The 19,251-nt window shown below is 41.5% G+C and overlaps 1 protein-coding gene across 5 annotated transcripts in view; it reads right to left on the bottom strand.

Moving 5' to 3' along the window:
* Positions 1-19,251, bottom strand: part of EBF4 (EBF family member 4) — a 54,135-nt gene that overhangs the window by 9,458 nt on the left and 25,426 nt on the right. The gene's annotated exons all lie outside the window — the stretch shown is intronic.

Below are 19,251 nucleotides of genomic sequence, written 5' to 3'. Positions count from 1 at the left end.
TGGTCGGTGGGCTCAGGGTCTGGGGGTTCTAGAAACGGATGAAGATACAACTGCTTCCTGCCATGCCCTCTCCCAGCAGGGTGACTTCCCCTGTGCCTGCTCACACGAGGCACATACCCCATATTCCCATCTTAAGCTGCATACACACAGGGTACATGTGACACATTCAGTAGACCTGTCCCAACGACAACTTCCCTATACAGAAAATCCCCCACCTCCACAGTGTACAGATCACACAGTGCTTAATGATCTCACAAAGTATATACTTATCACATCTGTACACAGTATATTCATCCTAGAGAATACATCCATTATATATACTATATATACCTAGTACTCATGAATTATTATATACACCATATGTAGCAGGTACTCCCACTTACCTGTAAACTTAACCCACACCATGTATGTTTGTCATAGTATATGCCCATCACACACACAGTGCATCCATATCACATAGTGTATCCTTCCCCCAGAGTATACCTATCAGCCACAAGATGTTTACTTACAACAGTATACCCATTATATCCACACTGTATATGCCTTATATACTACTACTCACAAGATACAGCCATCACACATAATGTAGACCCACCACACTCAGGGTATACCTTCACAGAAGCATACACAATATGTACTCCACATCAGGTTGGACTCATCACGCACATGTGGTATGCTAATCACACAGAGTCTATACCATCAAGCACAGTGTGTGCCCATCCTACATAGTATATGCACAGAAAGAATATGAGTATATGCATTAGTGCACCATTTTTATGTTGTATATGATTACCCAGCATATAGTCATTGCAAATACTGTACCGTCATTATGGTACAATATAATGTACTGTATGTACAGATCCCCCCTTCCTCCTTTACAAGCACGTCCCCCCTACAACAAATCCCTCTCACACACAATAGACTCCCTGCCCTGGCACATCCCCCGCAAACAGATCTCCCTCATACACATTCTATATCCCTTATACACATAGCAAAAACCTAACCACACAGAGCATATAGCCATCATATACACATGGTGTACCTGTCAGACACACCATACAGATACACAGTGAATACCTTCTTTTGCACATACAGTAATTAGAAAAAAGCACAGTATATGCAGCGATGTGACTGCTTTTTAGACAAACACATGAGAACTTGATCCTTCAGTCCTTCCGGGCAGTTGACGGGGATGGTGAGGCCTTGGCCCTGCCATACCCTCGTGAGGTAACCATGGATAATACTCTGGATTTGTACTCTTCGTAAACTCAGGATACTATCAGTAATCTGCCTTCACCCCTACAGGACTCTGTGAGTATCCGGGAAGATGCCCTTTACAAACTGTAGTGTGCTGGGCTAAAGTCTGTGGGGGTCCTGGCGCATGGCACAGCCTCTTGGGCCGCTCTATGAGCTCCTCCAGCAGCTGCCTGTTTATCAGCCCCCTGGTCTTGAACTCCAGATATGTACATCCATTTAACTCATCAGAGTTGCCTCCAAACTCTACGAACATGAAATCAGATTTATTACAAGCTCTGAAAGCTTAGTCCCCAAAGAGGAGGTCCCCAAGTTCTGGGAGGGGTGGGCACCACTCCTGGACAGAGGTGTCCCAAGGGGGCCGTCCCTCATTGGGAGCTGGCAGCAGTCACTTTCCTGGAGATGCATCTCCCCTTGCACCCTGCCTGTGACCCCCTCAGCCCCTGTCATATTCCCCCACACAATGGGCACCCTTCTGGGAACCCTTTTTAGTTCCCTTTCCATAGAGACATTATATCGGCACGCATTTTCATCCATAGTGGACACCACGCAAAGAATACTTTCATGTAGTGTAGACCTTCTATACACCCCCCGCAGAGCATTTGGAGGTGCAGACACCTCATATGACCCCAAAAAGGGCACACCCGTGTAGACACCACACACGTGCCCTCTGTACCCAACCCCACTCCCAAACCTACAGAACCCTGGGATGTGGCTGGAGATGAGGGCTTTCCAGGCACTGCCTCACTGTGTGGCCTGGGGTAAATCCTTTCACATCTCTGGGATCCTTCCTTATTCATGAACCAGGAGAGTAGCAATTGATGCTTGCTGAGGTCCCTTCCGATCCTGTCTTCATTTCAGCCTCCCAAAGCCTCAGGCTGCTGTTTCCTGCAGGATCCTGGCTCCCCCTGGGGGGGCCCCCTTGTCATCCCCTCCTGCAGCTCTTGCCTGGCAGGTCTCCTACCCTCTCCTTTCCCAGTACAGGTTGCATCTGTCCTTTGGGTCCACACCAATTCTCACTCCCTGTCTGGCCAACCTCTTCTGGCCCTTCTAGGCTTTGGAGACCACCCCTCCCTGAGAACCTCAGGGCCCTGCCAGTACCTCCATCTATGTAGGCCTGTCCTGGGACATTTCAGTTTCTGAGCCTCGTTGGCATTATCTGCAGAGTGGTGTTGAGTAAAAAGCAGCCACACAACGTCTAGGCCCTCTGTGGGGGATACTGAGGGTCAGTCCTCTTTTTCTTCCTCCCTGAGCCTCCAGCTCAGAGCTGCACACAGTCAATGCCATCAGTGGCGGAAGAAGGGTGGATGAAATCTCACCCACCACCAGATGGTAGTCGGTGAGGCTGTGTCCAGCCGGCACCCACCCAGTCAGAGGCCAAGCCGATGCTAACACTGCAGACAGCCTGCAGCCCTACCACCAGTCTCAGGGTTGTTAAGCAAAATCATCTACAACTTGAAAATAAGGCAAAAAGATGACAGTGAGTCCTTTCAAAGTCATTCTGGAACAGTGGTTTTCAAAGTGTGGTGTCCAGACCAGCAGCATCAGCATCACCTGGGAACTTGCTGGAAATGCAGAATCTCAGGCCCCACCGCAGACCACTGAATCAGAAACTCCTGGGGTGGGACTCAGCCATCTGTGTTTTCATAAGCCCTCCAGGTAATTCCGATGCACCCTGAGGTTTGAGAACCACTGCTTTACAGCTGCACTATCCAATATGGCAGCCACCAGCCCCGAGTGGCACTGAGCACTTGAGATATGGTTAGTCTGAATTGCTGTAAGTGTAAAATACATACTGAATTTCAAACACTTCGGAAAAAAGGAATGTAAAAATATCTCATTAGTAATTTTTTGGTGTTGATTACATACTGAAATAATATTTTGGATATCTTGGGTTAAATAAAATATATGATTACAATTAATTTTACCAGTTTCTTTTTGTTTTTTAAAATGTGGCTACTAGAAAATTTTAAATGACAAATGTATAATGGCTTACATCATATTTATATTGGACAGTGCTGTTCCAGAGTATTACGTTGACAAAGCCACCTAAGAGTTAGCTGATTCTCTAGGAGAAAAAACTTTGACTAATATTTGCTATTAATTGGGGCCAGACTCTATAAAGTTAGGTGCTAATTTGCAGAAAACTGATAAGGTGCAAATGATTTTTGTTGGGAGAAATAAATAACTTCTGTTTGGTAGAGAAATGAGCCCTAAAGCTTACAATTTTATTGTCCTATGGACATTAACTAGCTTTGTGTCTAACTTGGCAATCTTATTCAAGTATTTTTCACATATCCTGTTTTCTCTCCCTCCCTCCCTCCTTCTCTCTCTTCTCAACTCTTTCCTCAACTGTCTATATCAGTTTCTCTTAGCCTTCTTTGAACCAGCTTTGTCATCCTGCTGGTTCCTTCATTAATAAGTTACAGAAAACCTCAACACACGCTCAGTAATAATTTGTATGAGAATCAGATTTCTAACATTTTGAATATTATGCTTTAACAAGGATGACTAGCACCCAAAGGGTCCTGTCTTCCAAGGTTAGTCTTGAAATTCTGCAGCACATGGCCTGGAGCTGGGGGATTTCCGTTCTGGTCTAGGAGAACCGGAAGTAGTGCCCAGACCTCCCACTCCTCCCAACAGTGCCTGGCTACCCTCAGCCTTGGAAAGGGGGCTCTGGGCCCTTCTTTCCCCACCACTGGGAGACAAGACACACCATCCACACCCCCGGAAGCTGGAAGGCCAGGGTGGGAGAATAACATGAGGACAGTCCAGGAAACTTCTCCACAGGCTGGCACCACGGGGTGACACTTTGTTCCACCCTGGGGGGTGGAGGAGAAACCAGAGCAGTCCGGGAAGGATGAGAATAGTGTCGGGAAGAGGAAGGAGGGACAGCAGACCCTTCAAGCCATGTCTGTGCAGAGGACAGATGTGGAGGCTGGGAAGTGGAGAGGGTCAGGTAACCCAGTGGGAAGGGGAGCTATAGGAGGATACCCTACAGGGACCTAAGGCAGGAAGGGATGTGCACTTTGTTGAGGGCCTGTAAAATCCTGCTTTTCACCAGGGAAGCACCCCCCACCCCCCAAACATGGATGAGCCCCAGTGCCAGTGTTTTTGAGCATCTCCCCTCCCACCACCTAGGGGCTGGAAGAGAGCCTGGGGAAGCCCCTTTTCCCTGGCTGTGATGGGCCACAGCCCCCAGAGTTGGCTGACCTGAGGGTGAGCATTTTAGGATGCCCCCTGGGTTGGAGCAAGGACCTGTGCCCAGTGCCATCCCTATTGTGGCCTTAAGGTTCTCTGGGGGCACAGACGCCTCATCTGGGCCTCATAGAAAGGTCGAGTGCTAGAAGCTGCCATTAGAATTACTAGAAGAAACCACCATAAATATAAGCATGAATTACAAATAAAACGCAAAACTATGCAAAAAAAAATTTTTAAGTGATCCAAGTCTAATCTATTGAGCACTTAGCAAGTGCCTGGAACTCTGCTGAGCCTACCACTTGCATTATCTTATTTAATCCTCTCATAATCCCGAGGTGGTGTGGTGTAGGTCTGCAATCATTCCCACTCTACTGATGAGAAAACCAAGGATCAGCAAGGATAAGCTACAAAGTCACAGTAGATGCCAAAGTCAGGATACGAATTCGGGACTTTATGAACCACTGATACTGACAAGAGTCATGGAAAAGTCCCTGTAAGTGGGGTTTTCGAGTCCAACCCTGCCCCAGCCACGAGGCTGCCGATGCAGGACAGTGCAGCAAGCCTTCCTTCAAAATCAGCCCTGAGAGGCAGGCTGTGCAGGGACCAGATTAGCCATTTCATGGGGATTTCCTCAAGGTTACAAATTCATCAGGGATGCAAAGGAGAGACTCAGGTCCTAGTTTGGGGCCTTTGGCTATTGTGACAGCTGCTCTCAGTCTGAGAAGATTTTCAGGATTAAAGATCAGAACTTTAAGATGAGTCAAGAGTTGATCATTGTTGAAATTCAGTGAGGGAGAGATGTGGCTCTTTATTGTATTCTGCCTATATGTTCAACATTCTTTATAATAAAAAGTTCAATAAATAAAAGACCAGATGAAGAGCTGTGAACAGTGGTCATCCAGCTAATAAAGCATGTAAAAGGTGGAAGTTATGCATCACGACTCTGATGCCTATGATATAAGCGAAAGATAAGAGCAGTTCACCCACACACCTACCTTGCCACATCCTGAACTTAGTCTAGCTTTCCTAATCATTTCTATAAATGCTTTTTATTCTTCCCTGTAAACACAACTCAAGATGAAATTAAAATGAACTTTCCTTGTCAATGGAATATTCCATACCAAAGAAGCAAATGCTGGATTGAATATGACTCAAGTGCAAACATGTGACTTGCACATAACTTCTCAGGTGTGACACCACTGCACACGGAAAGCTCCCCTCGCACAGTGCTTTACACAAGAGACACTCAATACATAAGGAAAATGTGGAGGTGATTGATGTGAGTCCACTGTTTAACTCTGGGTTCTCAGGGGGTGGAGAGCAGAGTGGGATGGAGCTGCTCTTTGGAAGGCTGTGTCCAGGTATCATGGTGTCCAGGTGCCTGCCTGGATTCCCCCACTCGCAGCTCCTGTGAGTGTTGGCTATTAAAGGGCTCACAGCTGGGGAATTCCCTGGCTGTCCAGTGGTTAGGACTCTGCCCTTTCACTGAGGGGGCCTGGTTTCAATCCCTGGTCGGGGGAACCAAGATCCTGCAAGCTGCGTGGTGTGGCTAAATAAATGAATAAATAAATAAATGGCTCACAGCTGCCCCCACTACTCGAGAATTATCCTCAGCCAGAAGCATATGCTCCTCACCAGCAGCCCACAACCAAAGAAAGACTGACATCACAAGGAGGACCAACTCTTAGTACTATTCATACTCAGAACTCCCCAAAGGATCAGGCTGATGCTAGACTCCAGCTGAGACTGTCTCCTTGCTAAGCTGCTTCTCCTGCCCGCTCCTGCTTCCCTCACTCCTTTTCTCCCTAGAGCTCTCCTCCAATAAATCACTTTCACAAGAATCCCCATCTCCAGCTCTGTTTCTAGGAATCTCATCCTAAAAAATCAGGGCACAGAACTTTCACCAGCTTTTCCCTCCCTACATCCCTCTGAGATACTTACTTAGAGCTAAAATTATGTTTGCGCTTCCAAAGAGAAAGCTGTTAGGAACTGAAAGAGCTGGGCTGAGCCCAAGGATGCTTGCAGCTACAGGACTGTCAGAAGCAAGGAAACGGAAATCTAGATCACAAATGCTGTCTGATAGAACTTTTCCAAAAATGATATCCACTAGCCACAGGTGGATTTTTTTTCCATTTTATTTTATTTTTAAAAATTGGTTATTTTTAAAAATTAATTTTTATTGGAGTATAGTTTCTTTACAATGTTGTGTTAGTCTCTGTTGTACAGCAAAGTGAATCAGTTATACATATACATATATCCACTCTTTTTTAGATTCCCTTCCCATTTAGGTCACCACAAGCACTAAGTAGAGTTCCCTGTGCACATGTGGCTTTTGAGCACTTGAAATGTGGCTAGTGTGACTGAGAAACTAAAATTTCAATTTTTTTTTTTTTTTTGCCGTGACACACGGCTTGTGGGATCTTATTTCCTTGAGCAGGGATCGAACCCAGGCCCTCCGCAGTGGAAGCACAGAGTCCTAACCACTAGACCACCAGGGAACTCCCTCAATTTTATTTCATTTTAATTAATTTAAACTTAAATAGTCACATGTGGCTCATAGGCACCCTATCAGACGGTATAGACCTAGAAAGAGGAAGTGGTGCAAGAGATACACGGGTTGGAGCAGGTGTTCAAAGGAAGTGTCCTATGAAGGCTTTGGAAGAGAAAGCAGATTGAGAGCAAAGGGCAGAGTCAAACTAGAAATTTACTTCCAAGTGCAAAGTTGGCAAAGCAGCTTGCGGTGGGGAAATGGGGAGGGGGTCCTCCTAATTTTCACCCCAAAGGGCCTCGCCTTTGGGCTCATGAGCCTCAGAAGAAATGCAACATCTGGGACAGGGTCTGTGCTCTCCACTGTTTTCATTGTCTGCTGCTCTCTGCCCCCAGCTCAAGGACAGAGGAGGATACAGATTGCTGGACCATTCACTCACTCAACACATCCATTAAAAAAGATGTATTAAACACCTTTTATGTGTCAGGCAGTAGAATCTAGAGGTGAAAAAGATCTTAAGGAAATGACAATCCAGCAAGAAAGACAAAAACTCAAAGTACAACCAGGAAGATAGAATGGTGGGCACGGCAGGATAACTGGCCAATCTGCGGCAGCCACTCTGGCTGGGAGAGGTGGAAGGAGTCCTAGAAGTTGCATGTGATCTTGGGCATTTTGGGTCTTAGAGGACTCGGGGCTTTTTTCCTTGAAGAGAAATAGGATGCAGGAGCCCTCCATGCAAAAGGAATAACAGTCCTGCCAAGAGGTAGGTGGTATGCATGGTGCCCAGTGGGCCTGACAAGACTGAGAAGGGTAGCTATGGACCAGAGTTCTTGGGGGATTGGCACCAAAACATGCAGAATTTGGACCCTGTGGGTGATGGAGAGTCAGCAGGAGGTGCCTTATATTGGCTGTGTCATTTGGAAGAGTCATTTTGCTTCCAAGGAGAGCCAGGCACCAAAGGGCCTAGGCCAGGGAAAGGATGGTGAATGAGGAGGTTGGTGTGATAGTCTAAGCCCAAGTGGGGGTGGCCACAGTGGCGGTGGTGCATGCTACTTCCTGGCCTTGGCCTGGGGCAACAGCTAAGGCTGAGTATCCCTAGGGCCATAGCCCCCTGCCAGGCCTGGACCTGGCCTCCCTACCATGATCCCCACTTGGGGCAGAGGTGGCTGCAGTGCAGATGGGCTGGGGGACTATAAATAGCTGGGGCGCATACATTAGCATGCCAATGCACCCGCACCCCATCCTCTATGCTAATGGCCCACCATGCGCCTGAACACCTTCTGTTCCCCTGCATGCATTTGCATGCACAATTAGCATAATCTTGTATAATTAATGAACAGCGTCAATTTTAGCTCCTAAGTAATTTGATTAACATGTTGATAGGGCACTTACTAGGCTCTCCAAACCTCAGGGCTGGGCATGGGCCTGAGGAGAGGGGGAGAGGAGGTGGAGAGACTGCTAAGGGGCCCCCAGCTGCCCATGAATAGTAGTGGTGATTCTACTTTCCCTTAATGGGGCCTGAGGGGAGGGAAGAAGGGGTGAAGGGGCTGTTAATGGGAGGTCTCTGGGCACCCCATGTGGAGTGTCAGGGACAGGCTGGAGCAGTGGGTCACATGAGCATGAAGCCTGTTTATTCCTGTGTGGACACAGACATATACATACACCCCTTGCACATCCCCCAGCCTGGGGAATCTTCTGTGAATGCAGAATATTGGATTCCATGGGAAGAACAGAATGGGAGGAGGGATTGAGAAAAAGTAGGAGGGCTGGGCGATGGGGGATGGATGGGCAGATGGAAGCCACAGAGAAGTATGGTGTGCTTGTGAGTGATTTAGGGATGTAAAGGGGAAGGTGGGGTCCCAAGACTGAAGGGAAGAAGAAGTCGTGTGTTCCTCTGGCCTTGGGTGGGTGAGCCAGGCTCCAAAGCCAGAGACCCTAGCACTTCCTATTTGTGAATCATGTGAGGAAGAGGTGGGGGGTTGGCAAGCTTCCACAATGTGCCAAGCAACCCAGGGCAGAGAGAATAGACAGAAGGTTGAATGTTGCCCCTATCCTATTAGAGAAGGACCCATTCCCAGCTCAGACCTCCCAGAGCCCCTGGCAGAGGCTCACATTCCTCTCCTGCTCATCTGTGTGGTCAGAGTCAGGAAGTACTTCTCTGGCTCTAACTAAACTTCCCTGCTACTGTCTAGGCTCAGTTGTACTTACTCTCAAAGAGGATCAGTTGGGGTGAGGGTAGGATGGGGGATGAAATAATATTGTGGCAGGCACTATGCTGGCACCGCATAAATACATCTTACCTAACTTTACAACATCCCTACCATCTGAGGTCAGCTTCTTTTGACAAATGAGGAGACTGAGGCTGAAGGAGGTGAGACCTTGCTCCGAGTCATATGACGAGACAGTCCAGGTTGGCACGAGTCCCCCAGCACTGACTAGCCCTTTATAGAGAGAATTTATCATTCAAATTGCAGACAGTTCATTCACTAGCCACGTCCCACTCCACCTATTACAGTCCCCAGGCCTCTTCATGCCTGCACTCCCTCTCTCTTTCAATATCCTTTGGGGGCATTAACCACGGCTCTACTCCTGCCTCAGCACGTGGGCCACTCTGACCCCAGTTGCCCAGATGTCCTCCCATAAGTCCTTGCTCTGAATTAAGGGTGGCTTGGGGACCCTTGTCCTTGTGACTGGCAACCAGTCCACATGACTCCCAGGGTACATGGGGGAATTTCTTATTAACCCCTTCTGCATCTCCTTCCATCAAATGCACCTAGCTCTGAAAAGGCTGGAGTGGGGAAGGAAGTGCAGTTCATTCTGTAGGCAAGAGGGAAAACCTCAGTCCCACTTCAGCACTGACCCAGCAGGGAGGTTATAGGACCTCAGTTTCCCCAAGGGGAATTGCCAGAATGGGCCCTAGACACAAGGCTGTGTTTGCAGCATCAGTGTGGGAGCCAAGAGACCCTACTGGAAAGCATAGAAGGAGACAGATGCTACTGTGAGCTTGTCTTGTGGCTGCAGAGAAAAAGAGTGAATGTTACATTGACCACTGGGTTAGGAAGAGGGGCTGATTCTTTCACAGCTCCCACAACCCCTTCTCATCAAATTGCATTTGTCAGGTTGTACCTGACCTACGCATTGGGGTCTAAGTTTGCCCACAACGGGGTAGACTACAGCTTACCTCTGCCAAGTGGCTCAGACATGACCTGTTTCAACAGTGTCACTGTACAACATCCACTGTTCACCAGACACAACTACATGCCAGGGAGTATCCATAGCCCACAGTGCCTGTCCAACCGCAGGAGCCAGAGGAGGAGAGCTGTGGGCCTCCCATGGGAGGACATCTTCCCCATTCACTCCTATACCACAGTCATCCTGGCCAATCAAGTAAATATTTAGTCTTAGAGCTGTGACATCCAATAAGGTAGCCATATGTAGTTATTTAAGTTTGAATTAATTAAAATTAACTAAAATTTAAAATTCAATTCCTCAGCCACAGTAGCTACATTTCAAATGCCCAGTAGGTACATGTGGCTACTGACTACCATATTGGTCAGTGAAGCACATTTCCATCATTGCAGGAAATTCTTTTCCATAGTGTTGTCTTAAAGCCTTATATTGTTCTCTAGTTCCTCTTATCATTATGTAAAGGCTTATGTAATTACGTTTTGTCTCCTCCACTGCTCTGTAAGCTTTCAGAGGGCAGGAATCATTGCTTAAACTTCTCTATCTTTTCCCAAGCATCTATCATAGTGCCTGACCCACAGCAGGTGTTCATTGATTCATAATTACTATGACAGGATGAATGCTGTATCAAAGCCCCCAAACAGAACTTTGAGAATTGCAGAGCAAGGATCTTTGAAAATCTGTTCCTCCATAAAGCAACAGGAACATAGGCAAAAACTGTCAAAATCAAATTTTTCAGAACTCTGAAAATTAACAAAAGGTTTACAACAATCCAAGGGGTGTTTATTCAAGAAAAATGGCTGAATCTTAGTAAAAACAGAGAATTTTGCAGTGGTTTTTGTTTTTTTTTTGTTTTGTTTTTTGGCCATGTTGCACAGCTTGTGGAATCTTACTTCCCCAGCGAGGGATTGAACCTGCGCCCCCTGCAGTGGTAGTGTGGAGTTCTAACCACTGGACCGCCAGGGAATTCCCTGCAGTGTTTTAATTTGCCCTATTCCCAGCTCTGCAGTAGGCTTGCAACCATGGTAGTTGTAAAAACTAGCAGCCTAGTAGCCACTAAAAGGGACAGATTGGATTTGGAACTTCTCAACAAGTTGTATTCCCAGACAATTGTCACTATTTGATCCGTCTGGCAATTTCCTGACAGCCCTATTTTCAGGACTTGTTATTTGGCCTGACTTAGAACTTGCTTAGTGGGAAAAACCCTACTCTCAGGGTGTTTGTTGAAAACAACCTGTAGCAATTGTTGAACACTGCTGTTGCTTGAGACAATGATACTGGTTGAGGCAAATGAGAGTCTGGCCAAAAAACTTTAAAGGAAAAAGTGGGAATGAGATGTTCATAGGGGGCTCTGAAAAGCTCTTATATATTTCTGGATATCTAAAAGGCCACGTGTATGTGCAGGGAAGAGAACATGTCCAGGAAAGATCTCCGAAGGCCCTAGTCTCTCATCTCTGGCTGACCCTGAAACCCTGCAGAAGCAGGAAGTAAAGGTTAAGGCAAAGTTGTAAATTGCTGGAGCATTGAAGGCATGCCCCAACACACACACAGAAACTTTTGGCAAGGGCTGAAGACTTATTGGTTCAAAGCATTTAAGGAAATGCCTGTCCAATCATGAGCTGACCACTAACCTAACTGAACAGAAACTTCCGTGGCCACACATGACAGAAAATATAGACTCTATATAATCAGTCCAGGAATGTCACTAAGCAAACAAACAGCAACAGCAACAAACACTGGGAAGGGGGATATGATATCAAGAGTTACCACATTATATTATTAAAATATTGAGTTCTCAACAAATAATCATGAAACATGCAAAGTAACAGGAAAGTATGGTCCAAATGTGAGACATAAAGCAGTCAATAGGAACTGTCCCTGAGGAAGTCCACATGTTAGACTTGCTAAACAAAGACTTTAAATCAGCTATTATAAATATGTTTAAAGAACTAAAGGAAACCATGTCTAAAGAATTGAAGAAAAGTATGAGAATAAAATCTCACCAAATAGGGAACATCAATAAAGAGATACAAATTATTATAAAGAACCAAATTTAAATTCTGGAGTTGAAAAGAAAAATAACTGAAATAAAAATTTTCTAGAAGAACTCAACAGCAGAATAAAAATGAGTTGACAGAAGAAAAATGTCAGTCAACTTAAGATAAGTCAATTGAGATTATACAGTTCTGGAACAGAAAGGAAAAAGAATGAAGACTGAACAGAGCCCATGATGTTGGGAGACACCATCAAACATACCAACATATGCATAATGGGGGTCTCAGCAGAAGAGAAGAAAGGAAAAGGGGCAGAAACAATGAAGAAATAATGACCAAAGACTTCCCAAGTTTGATGAAAAACCTTATCCCACACATACAAGAAGCTTAATGAACTCCAAGTAGTATGAACTCAAAAAGATCCACATGTAGACAGACACATCATAATCAAACTATTGAAAGACAAAGACAAAGAAGGAATCTGGGAAGCAGTAAGGAAGAGAAGCAACTCATCATGTACAAGGGAGCCTGAATAAGATTAACAACTGACTTATTACCAGAAACCATGGAGGTCAGAAGACAGTGGGATGATATAAAGTGCTGAAAGAAAATGACTGTCAACCAAAAATTCTATATCCAGCAAAACTATCCTTCAAACATGAAGGATAAATTAAACAAAATTAAATAAACATGAAAGATTAAGACATTTCTAGATAAACAAAGACTGAAAAAATTCATCACCAACAGATCTTTCCTATAAGAAATAGTAATGGGAGTCCTTTAGTGTGAAATGAAAGGATACAAGACAGTAATTCGAATCCCCATGAAGAAATAAATAATACTGGTAAAAGTTAACTATTCAGGTAAATATAAAAGACATTATAAATGCATTTTTGTTTGTAAATATTTTGTTTTCCTACCTAATTTAAAATACAACTGCACATGTGTAGGGGCAGGGGGTACATGGAACACTGTACTTTTTACTCACATCTTCTGTAAACCTAAAACTACTCTAAAAATAAAATCTATTGAAGAAAACATCAGAAAGCAGTAATTATAAAACTGTGTTGATGGGCTTATAATGTGTAAAGATATAATGTGATTGACAAGGATGTGACAAGGAGAGGAGGGGGAATGGAGCTATATTGGAGCTATATATGGAATCCATTATATATTGTTTTATACACTTGTATACTTAATTTTGAAATTAAGTTTATATTCATCTAAAATAGATTGTCTTAGGGACTTCTCTGGTGGTCCAGTGGTAAAGAATCTGCCTTACAATGCAGGGGATGTGGGTTCGACCCCTAGTCAGGGAACTAAGATCCTACATGCCGCAGGGCAACTAAGCCTGCATGCCACAACTACTGAGCTCATGTGCCTCAACGAGACAGCCCGCATGCCACAAACCACAGAGCCCACATGCTCTGGAGCCCACGCACCACAACTACAGAGCCCATGTGCCCTGGAGCCTGAGCACCAAAACTGCAGAAGAGAAAAACCTGCCACCACAACTAGAGAGAAGCCTGCATGCTGCAATGAAGAGCCTACGTGCTGCAGTGAAAGATCCTGCATGCCTCAACGAAGATCCTGCGTGCCGCAACTAAGATCTGATGCAGCCAAAAATAAATAAAATAAATTTAAAAAAAATAGATTGTCCTAAATTAAGAAACCGAATGTAATTCCCAGGGCAACCACTAAGAAAAAAAGCAGTAATGGAGGAATAGAGCAACTATATATATGACAGATAGAAAACATAGCAAATGGCGGACATAAATCCTACTTTATCAGTAATTACATTAAATATAAATGGATTAAACACTCCAATTAAAAGGCAAAAATTGGAAGAATGGATTAAAAAACATTATCTATATGCTGTCTATGTGAGACATAGTTTAGATTCAAAGATAGAAATAAGTTGATGATAAAAGGGTTGGAAAAGATTTGGAAAAGGGTTAAGAAAGCTCTAACGAAAAATTGCTGGAGCAGCTATATTAATATCACACAGAATAGACTTTAAGACAAAATTGTTACATAAGACAAAGACAGACATTTTATAATTATAAACGTGTCAATCTATCAGAAATAAAATTATAAACATATGTGCACCTGATAATAGAGCTCCAAAATACATGAAGCAAAAAATGACAGAACCAAAGGAAGAAACAGATAATTCAACAATAATAGTTGCAGATTTCAATGCCCTACTTTCAATAATGGATAGAATGACTAGACAGAAGATCAACAAGGAAATAGAAGACTTGAACAACACTCCTTATCTCAACTCACACAATAAATGAGTTACATTTTATATAGCACCTTCAAGACTTAGCATAATAAAGATTTCATTTCCACCTAGGGTGATCTGAATTAAACACGGTCTCCATAAAAATGACACACAATCAGAGTGGAAAGGCAACCTACAAAATGGGAGATAAGATTTGCAAATCATATATCTGATAAGGGGTTAATATCCAGAATATATAAAGAACTCCTACAACTCAACAACACTACAACAAATAACCCAATTAAAAATGGGCAAAGGAATTCAATAGACATTTCTCCAAAGATGATGTATAAATGGCCAACAAGCATCTAAAAAGATGCTCAGCATCACTTGTCCTTAGAGAAATGCAAATCAAAACCATAATGATACATCATCTCACACCCATTAGGGTGGCTACTATAAAAATTTTAAAAAACACAGAAAATAACAAGTGTTGGTGAGGAAGTGGAGAAATTAGAACCCTGTGCACTGATGGTGGGATTATAAAATGGTGCAACTGCCATGGTAAAAAGTATAGTGTTCCTCAAAGAATTTAAAAAACAATCATATGATTCAGCAATTCCACTTCTGGGTATATATATCCAAAAAAACTGAAAGCAGGGTCTCAAAGAGATATTTTCACACTCATATTCATAGAAGCATTATTCATAGTAGCCAAGAGATGGAAGCATCTGAATGTCTATCAATAGATGAATGTGGTATATACATAAAATGGAATATTATTCAGCTTTAAAAAGGAAGGAAATACATAAAACATGTAGCATCCTATTATATGCTACAACATGGATGAAACTTGAGGACACTATGCTAGTTACGAAAAGACTAATACTGCATGATTCCACTTATATGAGGTATAAGTATATAAGTATATATGTATAAAGTAGCCAAATTCATAGAAACAGAAAGTAGAATTATGGCTATGAGGACTAGGGAAGGGGAAAATGGGGAGCTGTTGTTTAATGGGTATAGAGTTTTTGTTTTGCAAGAAGTTCCGGAGATCTGTTGCACCACAATGTGAATATACTTAATAATACTGGATTGTACATTCACAAATAGTAAAGATGGCAAATTTTATATTATGCGGTTTTTTTTTTTTTTTTTACCATAATTTAAAAAATGACATCAGGAAGTAATTCTTTGGTAACCTAGACAATCTAACTGTAAGGTTAATATGAAAAATACGATTAAGAATAGTTGGGAAAACATAAGAGTAATGAAGAAAGAGTACTAGATCTATCAGTTACCACAACATTTTATAAATCTTCAAAAAGTAAAAAAGCATCATATTTCCATATGAATAAATAGATAGTAGGTATAATAAAATATGATGGAAAGTTCAGAAATACATGCAATTACATTTAGACTATAGCATGGGTGATATTTACAACTGGGAGAAAATGGATTATTCAATAATTGCTGTTGGGACAACCAGCAGCTATCAGAAAAAAATATATAGATGGACCCATATTTCCTACCTTTCACCAGGGTAAATTCCAAATGGATGATTTCCTCTTCCAGCCTTATGGCAGACTACATATCTTGAAGTGCCTTCCCATTATAACTAGATCCTGTGCTTTTATCTAAAAGGTAAGGAAAATCTCCAAGGATATTAAAAATCAAAAACAAGTGAGTTGAAATCTGAGTGGAAACCATGAACTATAAGCTAACACAAATATTAGGGTTGTAGTGGTAGCAAATGCCAATATAAACACTGGGATGGAGAACAGAGATGCCTCAGAGGAGGGCCCTGGATCCTCTGAGGAAACTAGAAAGGTCCCAGGTTGGTAGCACCCCCTGTTCCTGTTAGAATCAAACACAAATCCTTCCAGAAGAAAGCATACCCCATTTTGGACCTGATTTGGTTCAACAAAATATGAGCTAAAATTATCACTACCACAACAATAATAACAAAAGCACCAAACCAAGGAACAAGCTTCATGAATGAGAGTCAGCAGAAGTAATGAACAATAGATTTAGAACCCCAAGGACTTTAGATATTGGAACTATCAAACACAGAATGTTGTGTTAGTTTGTGCTGTACTTTTCAGCAGCAACAATGGAAATATTTTCAAATTGCTAAGTAAAAAAAAAAAAAAAAAACTATCAATCTAGAATTATATTCCCAGGAAAACCATTTTTCAAGAAAGAGATTGATATAAAGACATTAATAGCAGAACAAAAGTGAGCATGCTGTTTACCAACACAGACCTTCAGTAAAGTACAAACTTCTTAAAAGATGTACTTCAGAAAGAGAGAAAATGACCCCAGAGGAAGTTGTGAGATGCACGAAGGAAAAGATAAGCAACAAAACTTGGTAAATCTAAATAAAAATTGTTCATCTATAACAAAAAGAATAATAACAATGTGTGGAATTTTAAAAGAATGAAATTTCTGTGCTACATGGCTTATAAATGGGACAGGGGTAATAAAACAGTCTAAGATCAGTGGTGTGCTGGTAAATGTTTAACAACCACTTCCAGAGGGGGAAAACCCCTGATTTATAATGTTTGTTGATTTCCATGGTTATAAATATATATGTTTCCCCCATGGTTGATTTCAAGCTACCAATATGATGTCATTAAATATGGAGTTGAGAAGAGATGCTAACAATTAGCTCTTATGGACCAGTATGAGCCAGCTCCAGCACACCACTGTCACAGATCCTAGTATTAGTCAGGAAAGGAATTACAATTTTGTTAAGAGTATATAGTAAATGTCAAGGGTAATAAATAAAAGCATAGAAATGAAGTGAATAAACTTCTAAACCAGTAAATGGAAAAACTGAATAAGAAATACACACACTACATCAAACAAAATATTCAATTTTTTTTTTAAATAGCAAGAAAGGAAAACATAGAAACATGGAAGTGGAACAAATAGAAGGCGCAAAGCAGGATGGTAGAAAAGAGTTGAAATAAATCAATAATCTCAATAAGGTAAATGGCTAAACTTGCCAGTTAAAAAATAGACTAGATTAAAAAAATAAACCCAGTGATATGCTGTTAAAAGAGAAATATCTGAAACATAAGGACACATAATGGTTGAAAATAAAAGGATAGAAAAAGGTATATGAGGCAAATATAACCAAAAGTTGAGAAATCCTTTAAATAATATCAGATAGGGAATTCCCTGGCAGTCCAGTGGTTAGGACTTGGCGTTTTCACTGCTGGGGACCTGGGTTCAATCCCTGGTCAGGGAATAAGATCCCACAAGCCTCGGGGCATGGCCAAAAATAAATAAATAATATCAGATAAAATAGACTTCAAAGCAAAACTATTATTAGAAATAAAGGATCAATGCTGATAAAAGGTTCAATTCAGAAGGAAGCTATAAGATTTTAAAACCTGTCCACATTTAACAAAATAGTCTCTCTCTATATATATATTATTAATTATATATTAATCTTCCACATGAAATTTCAGTTTATCTTTGTGGGCTATAATTGATGAAATCCACAAAGGTAAGCTGAAAGTTCATGTGCAAGATTATAACCTCATCTGTCAATTTTTAATAGGTCAAGCAGACAAAGATAAATAAATACAGACCTGAACAACACAATTAATAATCTTGAAAAAATGGGCATATATAAAATGGTAGACTCCTAGATCGAAAAAGATCAATGAACTCCAAGCACAAGAAACATGAAGAAAACTACAAAGCACATCATAATCAAGTTGCTAAAAATGAATAATAAAGAAAAAAATTTTAAAGCAGCCAAAGATAAAAGAAATATGTACACAGGAATAAAGATAACAATGGTATCAGATTTCTTATTGGGAATGCAAAAGAAAAGACAGTGGAGCAACATCTTAAAACAACAACTACGACTACTACTGCCAACCTATAATTCTATACCCAGTGAAAATATCTTTCAAAAAATTATAAGAAATATTAAAGGATGCCCTTCAGGCATAAGAAAAATGATACAAGATGGAAATATGAATCTATGGAAAGGAAGGAAGAGTAATAGAAATAGTTACATGGGTAAATATATGATATTTTCCATATAATTTAAATCTCTTTAAAAATAATTGACTGTTGAAACAAATATAATATCAATGTACTGTAGATTATAGAACACAATAAAAATAAAATTTAAGACATGAAGTGGTATAATTGAAGGTAGACTGCAATAAGTTAAAGATGTGTACTTTAAGTCCTAAATCAATTACTAAAATAACAAAATAAAGAATTTTGCCAATAAACCAACAAAGAAGATAAAGTTGAATAATAAAAAATACCTGAATAATCTAAAAGAGTAGAAAAAAAGGAAAAGAACAAAAAAGAGACCGAACACCATAGAAAGCAAATATCACGGTGATAGACTCAAACTTAATCATATCAATAATCACATTAAATGTAAATGGTCTAAATATACCTATTAAAAGGCAGAGATTATCAGATCAGATGAAAAACTGAACGACATGCTGACTATAAGAAATGCATGTTAACTATAAAGACACAAATAGATTAAAAGTAAAAGGATGGAAAAGATTTATCATGCTAATACTAGTCAAAAGAAAGCTTGAATGGCTATATTACTATATCAAAGTAGATTTTATGGATTCATAATAAAGGGGTCAATTAAACAAGAGGACATAAAATAATCCTATATATCTATGTACCTAATAACAGTTTTTCAAATTATATGAAGCAAGACTGATAGAACCTCAAGGAAAAATGGACAAATCCACAATAATAGTTGGTCATTCCAATACCCTTCTCTCAATAACAGAAAAAAAAAAATAGGCAAAAAGTCAGTCAGGATATAGTAGACTCAAACAACACTCATCAACTAATGTGACCTATTTGATATTTATAGGTCACTCCATCCAACAACA

This window comes from Eubalaena glacialis, chromosome 13 (genome assembly GCF_028564815.1).
Source record: "Eubalaena glacialis isolate mEubGla1 chromosome 13, mEubGla1.1.hap2.+ XY, whole genome shotgun sequence".
Lineage (NCBI taxonomy): Eukaryota > Metazoa > Chordata > Mammalia > Artiodactyla > Balaenidae > Eubalaena > Eubalaena glacialis.
This window is presented reverse-complemented; position numbering and strand designations above follow the sequence as displayed.